The 14690-nt window shown below is 44.0% G+C and overlaps 1 long non-coding RNA gene across 1 annotated transcript; it reads right to left on the reverse strand.

Annotated features, from left to right (window-relative positions):
• Positions 1-278: 278 nt before the first annotated feature.
• LOC148442963 (uncharacterized) lies at positions 279-13458 on the reverse strand. The gene is made up of 4 exons (XR_015875768.1): positions 13374-13458; positions 11711-11787; positions 3203-3349; positions 279-502 (listed from the first exon to the last, which is right to left on the reverse strand). It is a non-coding gene; the product is annotated as an uncharacterized LOC148442963 (long non-coding RNA).
• Between the last annotated feature and the right edge of the window lie 1232 nt (positions 13459-14690).

A 14690-nucleotide genomic window follows, 5' to 3' on the forward strand; every position in this document is an offset into this window, starting at 1 on the left:
CACATCCCCTGGTGTTACTGTATAATGTCCCATTCCCAGCAGTCACCTCTCCAGTCATCACCCAGACACATCCTCTGGTGTTACTGTATAATGTCCCATTCCCAGCAGTCACCTCTCCAGTCCTCACCCAGACACATCCCCTGGTGTTACTGTATAATGTCCCATTCCCAGCAGTCACCTCTCCAGTCCTCACCCAGACACATCCCCTGGTGTTACTGTATAATGTCCCATTCCCAGCAGTCACCTCTCCAGTCCTCACCCAGACACATCCCCTGGTGTTACTGTATAATGTCCCATTCCCAGCAGTCGCCTCTCCAGTCAGAAGCTGAATTTTCTTGTTGGTGAGTTCCAGGATCTTCTGGTCATTGTGTCTCTCATGTATCAGTGAGTGAGGTGGAGGCACCGTGATGGGGCTCTGGGTCCTGCTCAGTCCTCCTGACACATGGGGATGACTGCTGGGTGTCTCACAGTCACCGGATGTCTTCTTCACTACTGTGTAACCCTGTGTTTTAAGGGAGACATCAATGAGAAAAATCTTTTAATTTGGATTTGTAAGTTTAAGGGGTTAATTATGCAAAAATCTATTAACAGAACCAGTAGTCCATATGTAACAGGAAAGTGGAGTGTATCAAGTGCTTATCACTACTGCAGGACCAGGCTTCTACAGTTAGTTTATTGTTCTGTGTCCTCTGTATGTGGGCAGCCGGAGAATATAAATAGCATAGTGCAAACAGCAATATCACTCTATGGTATTGGCTGGGAAACCACAGAGCACTCAGTAAAGCTACAGGAGTAATAATAATAATAATAATTAGATGTATTATTTATTTGAATAAATTATATATGTGATGTCACTGTGACACTCCCAGATCCTCTCACCTCCCCAGTAATGTCCCTGTATTATTACTATAGATATAAGTGATGTCACTGTGACACTCCCAGATCCTCTCACTTCCCCAGTCATGTCCCTGTATTATTACTATAGATATAAGTGATGTCACTGTGACACTCCCAGATCCTCTCACCTCCCCAGCCATGTCCCTGTATTATTACTATAGATATAAGTGATGTCAGTGTGACACTCCCAGATCCCTCTCACCTCCCCAGTAATGTCCCTGTATTATTACTATAGATATAAGTGATGTCAGTGTGACACACCCAGATCCCCTCACCTCCCCAGTAACGTCTCTGTATTATTACTATAGATATAAGTGATGTCACTGTGACACTCCCAGATCCCCTCACCTCCCCAGTCATGTCCCTGTATTATTACTATAGGTATAAGTGATGTCACTGTGACACTCCCAGATCCCCTCACCTCCCCAGTCATGTCCCTGTATTATTACTATAGATATAAGTGATGTCACTGTGACACTACCAGATCCCCTCACCTCCCCAGTCATGTTTCTGTATTATTACTATAGATATAAGTGATGTCACTGTGACACTCCCAGATCCCCTCACCTCCCCAGTCATGTCCCTGTATTATTACTATAGATATAAGTGATGTCACTGTGACACTACCAGATCCCCTCACCTCCCCAGTCATGTTTCTGTATTATTACTATAGATATAAGTGATGTCACTGTGACACTCCCAGATCCCCTCACCTCCCCAGTCATGTCCCTGTATTATTACTATAGATATAAGTGATGTCACTGTGACACTCCCAGATCCCCTCACCTCCCCAGTCATGTCCCTGTGTTATTACTATAGATATAAGTGATGTCACTGTGACACTCCCAGATCCCTTCTCCTCCCCAGTCATGTCCCTGTATTATTACTATAGATATAAGTGATGTCACTGTGACACTCCCAGATCCTCTCACCTCCCCAGTCATGTCCCTGTATTATTACTATAGATATAAGTGATGTCACTGTGACACTCCCAGATCCCCTCACCTCCCCAGTCATGTCCCTGTATTATTACTATAGAGAATGATGTCACTGTGACACTCCCAGATCCCCTCACCTCCCCAGTCATGTCCCTGTGTTATTACTATAGATATAAGTGATGTCACTGTGACACTCCCAGATCCCTTCACCTCCCCAGTCATGTCCCTGTATTATTACTATAGATATAAGTGATGTCACTGTGACACTCCCAGATCCCCTCACCTCCCCAGTCATGTCCCTGTATTATTACTATAGGTATAAGTGATGTCACTGTGACACTCCCAGATCCCCTCACCTCCCCAGTCATGTCCCTGTATTATTACTATAGAGAATGATGTCACTGTGACACTCCCAGATCCCCCTCACCTCCCCAGTCATGTCCCTGTATTATTACTATAGATATAAGTGATGTCACTGTGACACTCCCAGATCCCCTCACCTCCCCAGTCATGTCCCTGTATTATTACTATAGAGAATGATGTCACTGTGACACTCCCAGATCCCCTCACCTCCCCAGTCATGTCCCTGTGTTATTACTATAGATATAAGTGATGTCACTGTGACACTCCCAGATCCCTTCACCTCCCCAGTCATGTCCCTGTATTATTACTATAGATATAAGTGATGTCACTGTGACACTCCCAGATCCCCTCACCTCCCCAGTCATGTCCCTGTATTATTACTATAGGTATAAGTGATGTCACTGTGACACTCCCAGATCCCCTCACCTCCCCAGTCATGTCCCTGTATTATTACTATAGAGAATGATGTCACTGTGACACTCCCAGATCCCCTCACCTCCCCAGTCATGTCCCTGTGTTATTACTATAGATATAAGTGATGTCACTGTGACACTCCCAGATCCCTTCACCTCCCCAGTCATGTCCCTGTATTATTACTATAGATATAAGTGATGTCACTGTGACACTCCCAGATCCTCTCACCTCCCCAGTCATGTCCCTGTATTATTACTATAGATATAAGTGATGTCACTGTGACACTCCCAGATCCCCTCACCTCCCCAGTCATGTCCCTGTATTATTACTATAGAGAATGATGTCACTGTGACACTCCCAGATCCCCTCACCTCCCCAGTCATGTCCCTGTGTTATTACTATAGATATAAGTGATGTCACTGTGACACTCCCAGATCCCTTCACCTCCCCAGTCATGTCCCTGTATTATTACTATAGATATAAGTGATGTCACTGTGACACTCCCAGATCCTCTCACCTCCCCAGTCATGTCCCTGTATTATTACTATAGATATAAGTGATGTCACTGTGACACTCCCAGATCCTCTCACCTCCCCAGTCAGCAGGTAGATGATCTCCAGGGTGAGATTTAGTATCCTCTCAGTTATGTGACTTTTGTCCATGTCCAACCTCAGTGATCAGCAACACGTCTCACCGTCACGTAACTTCTAGTAAAGATTCTCTAGTTCCTCACGTGTCTAAAAGTAAATATAATTATAATAAATATCAGAGTACATGTAACATATTCATTCAGGAAACACTGAGTAACTATTAAGCCCTCCTCTTTCCTGAGCCATATCACTCACTGATCACTATACACAGGTCACACTAATATCACACACCTGATACACACTGATCATTACACACAGGTCACACTAATATCACACACCTGATACACACTGATCACTATACACAGGACACACACCTCGAACACAATTATCATTATATACAGGTCACACAAATATCAGACACCTGATACACACTGATCACTATACACAGGTCACACACTGATCACTATACACAGGTCACCCTGATATCACACACCTGATACACACTAATCATCACTATACACAGGTCACACACCTGATAACCAGTAATTACTACACATAGTATAATATACACAAGTACACAACACCATATGACAAGATATTTCCCCAGGCCAGACCCCTCACAGCCCACCCACCTTTTCCTCCTCATTCCACCCTCAGGTCATTCTCCCCAGTAACCTAGGCTAAAGTCTCTGCCCCCATCATCTTACCCTACTTCTCTGCTCCCCCTCCCCATTATACACCCTCCGATAGCGCACCACATCTCCCAGCCCAGCCTCTCTCCCCCACTACTGCCCTATTCCTCTGTCTCCTAATATCTGGGCGACTTGTGTACAATCACCCATATTATTTTCTCTGCTCCCACATCTGCAATAATTACTGAGTGTCAGCAGTGTTGTACAGTCTGTGACTCCGCAGCTGTAGTGGGACCATAAGTCCCAGCATGCCATGTCATGCTGGAATACACAGTAAGGATGTACGTTACATGTGTGACAATCCTGCCGGCCATGTTTATGTAGCACAGGGGAGAGGCTGAAGAATTTATTGAAGGATAATCAGTTACTCACTGAGGATCTAGAACAGTGTTTCCTATCTCCAGTCACCAGGGATTCCTAACAGGGCATGTTTTCCATATCTCCATACTGGAGCCTTCATTACTGACTGACAATCTAAATGATCCACAGGTTAGCGATAATTATCTAACAGGTGATTCTGAGGAGACCTGGAAAACATGCACTGTCATGGATCCCTGAGGATTGCAGCTGGGAAACACTGGCACCCTACACACATGACAGTGAGAAAAAGTGCTGGGAGCAGAGGGAGCTCCCTACAGGTTGGCGATAATTAGAGGAATGAAAAGAAAGTCTCAGACAGGTGAGGAGTCAGCAGGGCCTATTACAGAGGACGTCTGTGCATCTTATACATCACCCGGTGTACACTATGGTGTCTCTCTGTTTATTCTGTCACTTACACACTAATAACCACCTACTGACGGTACTAACCGCCAGCTACAGCTGATACATCCTGTATGGGGGGTCTGAGTGCACCGGTCACCTCCCTTTCTCTATAGTCTGCTACCCACCGAGCAGTGACTGCTCCAGCTGTATTATAGTAACACCAGGGTCTGCTCCACCTGTATTATATGTAACACCAGGGTCTGCTCCACCTGTATTATATGTAACACCAGGGTCTGCTCCACCTGTATTATATGTAACACCAGGGTCTGCTCCACCTGTATTATATGTAACACTAATAACCACCTACTGAGGGTACTGACCGCCAGCTACAGCTGATACGTTCTGTATGGGGGGGTCTGAGTGCTCCGGACACCTCCCTTTCTCTATAGTCTGTTACCCACCGAGCAGTGACTACTCCAGCTGTATTATATGTAACACCAGGGTCTACTCCAGCTGTACTATATGCAGGGTTGCATAAAAATGGGATTTTAAAAAATAAAATAAAAAAATAAATAAAAAAATCGGATTTATTTGATTTAAATAAGATTTTTGGGATTTAAATAGGATTTCTTTAAGTAAACTGTTTAATTTTAGATGTTTACACCTTGTTTTAGTAATACATGAACAATTTTTGAAGTGAGAAAAGTAACAAATTGAACACAGTAATAGAATAAATACACACTAAACAGTTGCATCAAGAAGTACAATTAGGCTGAATTTCATGGAATCAGTTGTGTGAGTCTGAGTAAAACATAAACATGTCTTTGTCCACGTCCTCACGTTTGTCCTCAACAGAAAAGGCTCTTACCATGGAACCAGATTAGCTGCTTTTTCATTTCCCAATCTGTTGCGCGTTTGGAATTGTACAAAACCGTACGTTGAAAAAATCCTTTCAATTCCTGCACTTGATGAAACTGAGGTGACCATCTGCTTCATAGGATTTACTACAGAAGTGTCTAACTGAGGTGACCATCTGCTTCATAGGATTTACTACAGAAGTGTCTAACTGAGGTGACCATCTGCTTCATAGGATTTACTACAGAAGTGTCTAACTGAGGTGACCATCTGCTTCATAGGATTTACTACAGAAGTGTCTAACTGCGGTGACCATCTGCTTCATAGGATTTACTACAGAAGTGTCTAACTGAGGTGACCATCTGCTTCATAGGATTTACTACAGAAGTGTCTAACTGAGGTGACCATCTGCTTCATAGGATTTACTACAGAAGTGTCTAACTGAGGTGACCATCTGCTTCATAGGATTTACTACAGAAGTGTCTAACTGAGGTGACCATCTGCTTCATAGGATTTACTACAGAAGTGTCTAACTGAGGTGACCATCTGCTTCATAGGATTTACTACAGAAGTGTCTAACTGAGGTGACCATCTGCTTCATAGGATTTACTACAGAAGTGTCTAACTGAGGTGACCATCTGCTTCATAGGATTTACTACAGAAGTGTCTAACTGAGGTGACCATCTGCTTCATAGGATTTACTACAGAAGTGTCTAACTGAGGTGACCATCTGCTTCATAGGATTTACTACAGAAGTGTCTAACTGAGGTGACCATCTGCTTCATAGGATTTACTACAGAAGTGTCTAACTGAGGTGACCATCTGCTTCATAGGATTTACTACAGAAGTGTCTAACTGAGGTGACCTTCTGCTTCATAGGATTTACTACAGAAGTGTCTAACTGAGGTGACCTTCTGCTTCATAGGATTTACTACAGAAGTGTCTAACTAAGGTGACCATCTGCTTCATAGGATTTACTACAGAAGTGTCTAACTGAGGTGACATCTGCTTCATAGGATTTACTACAGAAGTGTCTAACTGCGGTGACCATCTGCTTCAGAGGATTTACTACAGAAGTGTCTAACTAAGGTGACCATCTGCTTCAGAGGATTTACTACAGAAGTGTCTAACTGAGGTGACATCTGCTTCAGAGGATTTACTACAGAAGTGTCTAACTGAGGTGACCATCTGCTTCAGAGGATTTAGTACAGAAGTGTCTAACTGACGTGGAGCTGCGTAGGACATCCACCAGGCTAGAGGAGATACTTGGTGTCCACTTCAAACATGTATGGTGCAAATGGTTTCATGGATGCACGAAAGTTGATGATGACCGGCATAATCTGATGATTAATGGCATGAGCAAACTCTATAGCAGTCTCAAATTCAGCAGAACTAAGCTTTGTTTCCCCTGTACTGAGGATCAGATAGATGGGATTATTCTATGTATGTTACATGTGACTGCATCATGTCAGATATATTATTCCATGTGTGTTACATGTGAATGCACCATGTCAGATAAATGTGATTACTCTATGTATGTTACATGTGAATGCATCATGTCAGATATATTATTCCATATGTGTTACATGTGAATGCACCATGTCAGATAGATGGGATTATTCTATGTATGTTACATGTGAATGCACCATGTCAGATATATGGGATTATTCTATGTATGTTACATGTGAATGCATCATGTCAGATATATTATTCCATATGTGTTACATGTGAATGCACCATGTCAGATAGATGGGATTATTCTATGTATGTTACATGTGAATGCACCATGTCAGATATATGGGATTATTCTGGGTGTAGCAGGTATTACCGCCAGCCGCATGGGGGGGGTGCCTAACCCTAACTCACCCCGGGAGCCCTAAAACCTAACCACACACACTGAAACCCTCCCCCGCGGCTGTCCGCGCCCGGTGTACCTTCGTTCGGTATGCCGGACGTCGGTCTTCCGGCATCTGGTTAATGACAGGCGTCTAGTTTTCGAAGCCTGTCATTAGTATAACGCCGGGATTAGAGAGTCTGGAAGCCGTGGGTCGGCATTTAGACCGTCGGCTTCCAGACTACATCCCAATTATTCTATGTATGTTACATAAGAGTGCACCATGTCAGATATATGTGATTATTCTATGTATGTTACATAAGAGTGCACCATGTCAGATATATGGAATTATCCTATGTATGTTACATGTGACTGCACCACGTCAGATATATGGTATAATTCTATGTATGTTACATGTGAATGCACTATGGGATTATCCTATGTATGTTACATGTGACTGCACCACGTCAGATATATGGTATAATTCTATGTATGTTACACGTGAATGCACCATGTCAGATATATGGGATTATTCTATGTATGTTACACGTGAATGGACCATGTCAGATATATGGGATTATTCTATGTATGTTACACGTGAATGGACCATGTCAGATATATGGGATTATTCTATGGGCGGAATTCAATAGTTTACGCGGTCCGGATCTCCCATCTAAAGTGACAGGAGATCGCGGGTTGCTATTCAATTGTTGCCATTTTTCGCGCTAATCGCGCCCAAAGTCGTCGAGTTTAGCCGCGTAAAGCAGCTACCCCCGACCAAATTGCTGGGCGTGACCGCGAAAAGTGATGTTTGGACGCCCAAACAGGTCACTTTTCGCACAGTTCAGCTCTCACCCCCCTGGGGCTGCGAGCTGAAATGGAGCGCTGACAGTTGATCGCGCCCGACAGGAGCAGCAATTAAAGAGCTCCGCCGGGCGCGATGGGGGCTGGAAACAAATGAATTCTGCCCTATGTATGTTACATGTGACACCATGTCAGATATATGGGATTATTCTAAGTATGTTACATGTGACACCATGTCAGATATATGGGATTATTCTAAGGGTATGCAATCGGGAAGCCGGCAGCCTTAATACTGGCAGCCGGCTTCCCGAATGTCATATCCTGGCGAGGGTGAAATGCCGGGCGTTTAGATGTAGACGCCCGGCATTTCCCCGTTGCCGGGGGACCGGCGCCCGGCATCCCGATCGTAGTGATGCCGGGCGCCGCGAGCGGACAGCCGCGGGGGGGGGGCGGGGGGGGGGTTAGTGTAAGGTTTAGGCCACCCAGGGGGGACTTAGGGTTAGGCACCCCCCAGGGAGGGTTAGGCTAGGGGGAGGGAGGGTTAGGGTTAGGCACCCCCCCGGGGGACTTAGGTTTAGGCAGCGGGGAAGGGGGTGGCTAGGGTTAGGCACTTAGAGGGGAGGTTAGGGTTAGGCACCCCTAAGGAGGGTTAGGGTTAGGGGGGTTAGGTTAGAGAATACTTATCTATCCACGATCGAGATTTCCAGCGCTGTCGGGCTGCCGCTGCCGGGAATCGAACTTTCATACCGATTCCATTCTAAGAGGGGTATTCAATATGAAACATAAACTTCGCTGTCGAAGTTTACGTTTCATATCGGAGATTTTACCTGGGATAAAGTATCGGGCGCGCGCCCGCTTATCCCCGTATTCAATATGAAACTAACGAAAACGGGAGCCTCCGAAGTGGGATTTGCGTAAAGTTACAAATTTTTCCTTAAAAAAATTGTAGGACCCCCCTAAAGTTGTAAAAACACTATGGATCCCCCCGTTTTAGCCTGCAAATATAAGTCGGGGATTTAAACAGCTGTGGCAGGTGCTTTTTTCCCGACATTCAAGAAGTGATGCAGAAGAGCACTTAGGTTATTTTTTTCGTTTTTTTAAGTTGTTCCATCAAATTTGGGGTACATGAAAATGGGTACTAGCATATTTTGATGTCACTAAAGTAAGTTTTTAAAACTTCTGCATTTGTGCACCTGCCGCTATAATTCTATTCTAGAATACACCTGCCGCTAATAATCTATTCTAGAATACACCTGCCGCTAATAATCTATTCTAGAATACACCTGCCGCTAATAATCTATTCTAGAATACACCTGCCGCTAATAATCTATTCTAGAATACACCTGCCGCTAATAATCTATTCTAGAATACACCTGCCGCTAATAATCTATTCTAGAATACACCTGCCGCTATAAATCTATTCTAGAATACACCTGCCGCTAATAATCTATTCTAGAATACACCTGCCGCTAATAATCTATTCTAGAATACACCTGCCGCTAATAATCTATTCTAGAATACACCTGCCGCTATAAATCTATTCTAGAATACACCTGCCGCTATAAATCTATTCTAGAATACACCTGCCGCTAATAATCTATTCTAGAATACACCTGCCGCTAATAATCTATTCTAGAATACACCTGCCGCTAATAATCTATTCTAGAATACACCTGCCGCTAATAATCTATTCTAGGATACACCTGCCGCTAATAATCTATTCTAGAATACACCTGCCGCTAATAATCTATTCTAGAATACACCTGCCGCTAATAATCTATTCTAGAATACACCTGCCGCTATAAATCTATTCTAGAATACACCTGCCGCTAATAATCTATTCTAGAATACACCTGCCGCTAATAATCTATTCTAGAATACACCTGCCGCTAATAATCTATTCTAGAATACACCTGCCGCTATAAATCTATTCTAGAATACACCTGCCGCTAATAATCTATTCTAGAATACACCTGCCGCTAATAATCTATTCTAGAATACACCTGCCGCTATAAATCTATTCTAGAATACACCTGCCGCTAATAATCTATTCTAGAAAACACCTGCCGCTAATAATCTATTCTAGAAAACACCTGCCGCTAATAATCTATTCTAGAATACACCTGCCGCTATAAATCTATTCTATAATACACCTGCCGCTATAAATCTATTCTAGAATACACCTGCCGCTAATAATCTATTCTAGAATACACCTGCCGCTAATAATCTATTCTAGAATACACCTGCCGCTAATAATCTATTCTAGAATACACCTGCCGCTAATAATCTATTCTAGAATACACCTGTCGCTATAAATCTATTCTAGAATACACCTGCCGCTAATAATCTATTCTAGAATACACCTGCCGCTAATAATCTATTCTAGAATACACCTGCCGCTAATAATCTATTCTAGAATACACCTGCCGCTAATAATCTATTCTAGAATACACCTGTCGCTATAAATCTATTCTAGAATACACCTGCCGCTATAAATCTATTCTAGAATACACCTGTCGCTATAAACCTATTCTAGAATACACCTGCCGCTAATAATCTATTCTAGAATACATCTGCCGCTAATAATCTATTCTAGAATACACCTGTCGCTAATAATTATTCTAGAATACACCTGCCGCTAATAATTATTCTAGAATACACCTGCCGCTATAAATCTATTCTAGAATACACCTGCTGCTAATAATCTATTCTAGAATACACCTGCCGCTAATAATCTACTATAGAATACACCTGCCGCTAATAATCTATTCTAGAATACACCTGCCGCTAACAATCTATTCTAGAATACACCTGCCGCTAATAATCTATTCTAGAATGCACCTGCCGCTAATAATCTATTCTAGAATACACCTGCCGCTAATAATCTATTCTAGAATACACCTGCCGCTAATAATCTATTCTAGAATACACCTGCCACTAATAATCTATTCTAGAATACATCTGCCGCATCCTTACAGAATAGCCCTGAACCTATTTCCCTATTGTTAAACAATTTTTTTCCCATTTTTTTTTTTCCACCCCAATTTTTAACTCAATTTTTTGGGGTGTCCCTATTTTTTTTTTTAAAACTTTTTTTTGACACAGTTATTTTTTAAATGTCATTCCCAGGGGTGCAGGCTATTTTTTTTAAGCCTGCACCCCTAAACCCCAATTCTGCACTTTTTTTCTACACCTATTCAATGTCGAAAAGTTATCCCCGTTTTTTATCAAAGACTTTTCGAACCTGCGAAAAGTCTTTGAAATTGAATACGGTGTAAAACTAAAACCTGCGATAATGACGTCATAGGTGCGATATTAAGGCAAAAACTGAGTTATCGCACCCATATTGAATTCCCCTATAAGTATGTTACATGTGAATGCACCAGGTCATATATGAGCACTTAGATAGGTCAGACAATAACATATTATCAGGTGATGGCCGACGCTGTATTATAAAGAGGAAATCTTCCTCCTCACACTTATTGTGAAAAAAAATAAATTATATATATATATATGAGAAGGTAGCACTCATTGATAATAGGCAAGGGGGTGCACGGTCCTTAACAAAACATAAACCACTAACACTTCCTGAAGCAGCAAAGTGTAAAAACCAGCACTCACGTTTGGTAGGTAGAAATGTTCCTTTATTCACATAGTGATAAGCAGCAGCCCGACGTCCTTTACCGCTGTAACTGCCCCTGAGGAAAACGGACATTACAGGTGTAAATGTAAGTATATATATTCCCCATACCTCTGAGCACTGGGCCATGATGTATGTGTCTGACCATAAATGATACAGATAATCACTATATACGTCTTCCATCACACATAGCGTTCCCACTAGGCTGTTTTAGCGGGGCGCGGCGCCCTGCCTTCCTTCTGGAGGGCAAAAAGCACCCTGCCCTCCAGGAGGAGGGCAAAAAGCGCCCTGCCACAGCCTGCGGGAGCCATTCTCACCCGCGGGACGCAGTGTCCCGCGGGTGGAGAAATATGCGGTGACCCGGTCACCGCCAGGGAATAGACGCTGGGCGCATGCGCCCGGCATCTATTCTCCCTGTCTGCAGGGCTTGGGGGCTGCCCGGCGTGTCCGTAAGTGCCGGGCACGCCCTCAAGAGTGACGAAAAGGGGACCCGTCTTATAGACACGCCCCCTTCTCGGTCGTGCGCGCGCGTGCATGCCCTCTCTAGCTCCGGCGCCCTGCCTCCCACCGGAGCTAGAAGGAACACTACACACAGCTGGTCAGTGCTGAGGGGTTATTGGCCCTGGTTAGACCAGGCTTTATATATTAACTTTCTGTTACATTCTGTGTATTTGCTGAATTAGGCCCGGATTCAGAGCCGGACGCTCTGACAGAGCGCTCGCTCTGAATCAAGGCCGGGCTATTTTTGTTTTAGAACGGCCTCCTGGCCGCTCACATAGCTGTGGGTGACCACCCACAGCTATAGCGAGCGGCCAGGAAGATGGTCGCGATGGTCAAGACCATCGGGCTTGCGACAAGACCCCTGTGGTAGGGTCTCGTTGCCGCAAGCCCCAGAGAGATTTTGGCTCTAACAGAGCCGAAATCTCTCCCACAGACATCACTCATGATGTTAGTGGGGCCGCCCCCAAACGGAGGCGTTCACATAGGAACGCCTCCGTTTGGGCAGCCACTCCCCCGGCACGCCCCCTTTGGTAGCGATTGCCCGTCGCTATCCGGATGGTGCGCTCTGGGCCACCATCGACCTGGTTGCGAGCGCTTGCGACCGGGTCTGAATCAGGCCTTTATTGCACTATACAGTTAACACCTCGGTCATTTCTTACTGACACTATTACAGGTTACGCTTTATTAGTAGGGTGAGTGCCCCCAAATATAGAGAACTTCCTATTTCTTTTGATATCACCTGTATAATGATAATGCAGCACCAAAGTCTACTCCAGCTGAATATTAGTAACAAAAAGTTCTACTCCACCTGTATTATACCAACACTGCTGTCTGCTCCACTTGTATAATAATGCAACACCAGAGTCTGCTCTACCTAAATTATAGCAACACTTGGGTCTGCTCCATCTGTATAAAGAAAATGCAGCACCAGAGGCTGTTCCAGCTGTACTTTTATAACAAAAGGATCTGCTCCACCTGTATTATACCAACACTGGCGTCTGCTCTACCTGTACAATGATAATGCTACCCCAGAAGGATCTACTCCACCTGTATCATATAAACACTGAGGTCTGCTCCACCTGTATGATAATAATAAGGCACCAGATTCTGCTTCTCAAGTATGATAATAAAAAATACCATTACCTGCTGCCAGACACAACAATGGCCGATTTCTGCCTCTTCCCGCTGAGACCCGGAAACTGCAGATACACAAGAAGTAACGCCCCTATAGATAGCCACGCCCCTCCCCTCCTCCGTGTAACTATGGCTCCTGTCTGCCCCGCCCCTAATATCATAGTGACCGCCCTCCTCTCATTCCCCTCAGTGCGGTGATTGGCAGCAGCCAGTAGCCAATCAGACGGCACAAAGTAGGAAGGACGTCCTATAACTAGCAGCCACCTGCACCTGCCGCTCACATCTTCATCACTAGAGTAACAGCTGTACAGTGTAATGGTGTCCTCATGTACGGTGACCGGCGGCCATGTTCTTATAGTCTCCCAATCACAGAGCAGGGGGGGGCGGGGCCACAGGGGCTTTAGCTACCATTTTGTCATAGATATTCCTGATACAGCCGGAGCCAGGTAACGTGTCCTGTATATATTATATTAATATTATATAGGGGAGAGGGGACCGTACAGTGATATATGAGGGGGAATAACACAGCTCCCAGCACACACTGATATGTGATATTATTATTATATAGGGGAGAGGGGACTGTACAGTGATATATGAGGGGGAATAACACAGCTCCCAGCACACACTGATATGTGATATTATTATTATATAGGGGAGAGGGGACTGTACAGTGATATATGGGGGGGAATAACACAGCTCCCAGCACACACTGATATGTGGTATTATTATTATATAGGGGAGAGGGGACTGTACAGTGATGTATGAGGGGGAATAACACAGCTCCCAGCACACACTGATATGTGATATTATTATTATATAGGGGAGAGGGGACTGTACAGTGATATATGAGGGGGAATAACACAGCTCCCAGCACACACTGATATGTGGTATTATTATCATATAGGGGAGAGGACCCTACAGTGATATATGAGGGGGAATAACACAGCTCCCAGCACACACTGATATGTGGTATTATTATATAGGGGAGAGGGGACTGTACAGTGATATATGAGGGGGAATAACACAGCTCCCAGCACACACTGATATGTGGTATTATTATTATATAAGGGGGAGGAGACTGTGCAGTGATATATGAGGGGGAATAACACAGCTCCCAGCACACACTGATATGTGGTATTATTATATAGGGGAGAGTGGACTGTACAGTGATATATGAGGGGGAATAACACAGCTCCCAGCACACACTGATATGTGGTATTATTATTATTATTATTATTATATAGGGGAGAGGGGACTGTACAATGATATATGAGGGGGATTAACACAGCTCCCAGCACACACTGATATGTGGTATTATTATTATAT

This window comes from Taudactylus pleione, unplaced genomic scaffold, assembly GCF_031769625.1.
Source record: "Taudactylus pleione unplaced genomic scaffold, aTauple2 ptg001378l, whole genome shotgun sequence".
NCBI lineage: Eukaryota > Metazoa > Chordata > Amphibia > Anura > Myobatrachidae > Taudactylus > Taudactylus pleione.